We start from the raw sequence: 3,370 nt of genomic DNA on the forward strand, positions 1-3,370 counted from the left end.
AAACCACGCGAAAACAGCAGCCCCTCCCGAGTCACGTGACCGCGGTTTCCGACCGCCGGGTTCAATACCTGCGTGCGCCAGCAGGTGCCGCTACCAAATGGATAACACAGCAAAGAGTAGCCGGTAGCCAGAGCATTGGGAAACTTTCATAGGACAACAGAAGGAAACGGGCTGAATTCAGCAATACGGGCTGAAAAGATGAAGTACGAAGGGAAGCTGGCCAGGAATGTAAAGAAGGACAGTAAAAGCTTCTTTAGATATGTTAAGGGAAAAAGGATTCCTTCTTTGCCTACTAGTTAGTGGAGTTTAGTTTTGAGATAGAGCGTGGGCGGAAGCAGGCCCTTCGGCCCCACAGAGTTGGGACCGACCAGCGATCCCCGCACACTAACAAGATCCTGCACACACCAGGGACGATTTACATGGGCTTGCAGCCGGCGTGGAAGGGGTGGGCGCTGGCTCCGGATCGGCTCCCGGGGACTGGGACCAATCAACAGTGAGAAGGAGAGTGCGTGTGTTAAATACACGTTTAGTGTGGACTACTCTCTGCCTACGGCCATACTAGCCTGAACACGCCCGATCCCGTCTGATCTCGGAAGCTAAGCAGGCTCAGGCCTGGTTAGTACTTGGATGGGAGACCGCCTGGGAATACCAGGTGCCGTAGGCTTTTTTTTCCCTCTCCCACCACCGGGGGACACACACTCTCTCTCTCTCTCTTTCTCGTTCTCTATCTCTTTAACTCTCCTCCTCCATCTTTTCCTTTTCATTTCAACAGCACAATCAAACACACACACACACACACATGCACGCGCACGCACACACACACACGCAAGCACACATGCGCACACGCACACACACTTACACACGCGCGCGCGCACACACACGCGCGCACACACGCGCAAGCACGGACGCACACGCACACACACACACTACCGCCACACTAACACACCTGCACACGCACAAACACGCACACACACACACACACAACCACCACACTAACACACCTGCACACACACACACACACTCACCTACACACTACCGCCACACTAACACACCTGCACGCACACACGCACACGTGCACACGCACACACGCACACCCCTGCACACACACACACGCGCACACGCACACACACACACACGTGATGCATGCATGTATAGAAGGGTCCCGAGCCGAAAGATTATTAAGGGTTTGGACACGCTGGAGGCAGGAAACATGTTCCCGATGTTGGGGGAGTCCATAACCAGGGGCCACAGATTAAGAATAAGGGGTAAGCCATTTAGAACGGAGACGTGGAAACACTTTTTCACACTGAGAGTTGGGAGTGTGTGGAATTCTCTGGGGATGATCAGCCATGATCATATTGAATGGCGGTGCAGGATCGAAGGGCTGAATGGCCTACTCCTGCACCTATTGTCACCTATCCATGTTCTCTAGTGTGTGCAGCCTGACCTGACCCGCTGAGTTACTCCAACACGCTGTGTTATGCCGATGATTGCAGCATCTGTTATTCTGTAGCGGTACCAAACGTGGTGAACAAACAGTTGCTTTATTCAGACATTACATGGTTGGTGTACATGCAGGCTTGGTCCTCTAAAATACTGTCATTGCTGCTGCTGCTGCTGCTGAGCAAGGGTGTTGCCTCGAGCTCAGCTACCTGTTGACTCCTGATTTCAAGGTGAGATCTGCTTATGTAGCAGGACATTTCCCTTAACCCATGACGTCACTTGACAGCCCTCTTAACCACTGACGAGGGTTCGACCGTACGAGGTCTGACCATCAGCTGACACCACAGGACGACCCCCCTTCCCTCCACGAAGGAAAAGGAGCAGGCGAATGAAACGCGGCAGCCAAAACTCGTAAATGCGCAGGCGAAAAGGATAGAACATGCTCACTCACTAACGTGCTCCCCCTCCCATTGGTACGATGCGTTTGCATTTTTCAGTTTGAAATTGTGTAATATGGTGCATACTGTAGCGAGTCTTTTAACTTACACTTGAATGCAATATATATGCTTTAAATTGGAATGGAGTGTTTTTGAAAGGGGGAAGGCTGTGCGATCACTGATCACTGGCCTTGAGGGGTACCTGGTGAGGGAGTGGAGCAACCAAGTGGGGAGAGGGTGTGGAAGAAAGGGTGTCCCCCCTCCCAGGGTAGGAACTTTTTGAAATTTGATGTATTAAAATCATGTTTTAGTGCACTGTAGAAGTATGATTTCAATGTTTTTTGTATGAAGTATTTTTAAGAGGTAACTTTTTAAGGGGTAACTTTATCCACACAAAGGGTGATGGGTGTATGGAACAAGCTGCCAGAGGAGGTAGTTGAGGCAGGGACCATCCCAACATTTAAAGAAAAAGTTAGACTGATACATGGATACATTGCCATATACTCAGGCATAGAAACATAGAAAATAGGTGCAGGAATAGGCCATCGGCCCTTCGAGCCAGCACAGCCATTCAATATGATCATGGCTATTCATCTAAAATCAGTACCTCTTTCCTGTTTTTTCCCCATATTCCTTGATGTCGTTAGCCCCAAGAACTAAATCTAACTCTTGAAAACATCCAGTGAATTGGCACTGCCTTCTGTGGCAGAGAATTCCACAGATTCACAACTCTCTATGTGAAGAAAGTTTGTTCTCATCTCAGTCCTAACTGCCCCCCCCCTTTATTCTTAAACTGTGACCCCTGGTTCTGAACGCCCCCAACATCGGGAACATTTTTCCTGCAGTTACAGTAAGTGAAAATCTAGCAGGCAAGCAGGATGCTTTCTCCAACCCCCCCATTTGAAGGCCACTATCTTCCACCGTATCTACCCAGTGCTTGGTACTTACTTCCAGCAGCCACTGGTTGTCCTCCAGGATGCACCGAGCCGCAGCCTGATCCATGCCAGTCACCTGGGCAAATTCGGCACAGAGACTCTCTCTCCCCCCTCTCCCTCCCCTAACTCTCGCCCCTCTTTCCTCTAACTCTCTCCCCCATTCTCTCTCTTTCTCCCCCCTCTCTATATCCCCCTCTCTCTGTCTCTCCTCTCTCTCCCCCATTTCTACCTCCCACCCACTCTCCCCCTGACTTTCTCTCCCCCCTCTCTCTTTCTCCTCTGTCTCTATCTCCTCTTTCTCTTTGCCCCCCCCAACTCTCTCTCGTTCCCCCTCTCCCTCTTCTCTCTTTTGCCACCCCTCTCTTCCCCCTCTCTCCTACCCTCTCTCTTCCCTTTCTTCCCTCTCACCCCTCCCTCTCTTTCCCCTCTCACCCTCCCCCCACCCCCCTCCTCCCTCTTCTCAAGTTTTCAATTTCAATTTAAAAACTTTATTGGCATGATAAAAAAAACATTGTTATATTGCCAAAGTATAGAACATGACATACATGTTTAAAA

The 3,370-nt window shown here is 50.3% G+C and overlaps 1 non-coding gene across 1 annotated transcript; it reads left to right on the forward strand.

Moving 5' to 3' along the window:
- Positions 1 to 545: 545 nt before the first annotated feature.
- Positions 546 to 664, forward strand: LOC129715450 (5S ribosomal RNA). The gene has a single exon (XR_008726499.1). It is a non-coding gene; the product is annotated as a 5S ribosomal RNA (ribosomal RNA).
- The last annotated feature ends 2,706 nt before the right edge of the window (positions 665 to 3,370 follow it).

The sequence above is a fragment of the Leucoraja erinacea genome, unplaced genomic scaffold (genome assembly GCF_028641065.1).
Source record: "Leucoraja erinacea ecotype New England unplaced genomic scaffold, Leri_hhj_1 Leri_117S, whole genome shotgun sequence".
Taxonomy (NCBI): Eukaryota; Metazoa; Chordata; class Chondrichthyes; order Rajiformes; family Rajidae; genus Leucoraja; species Leucoraja erinaceus.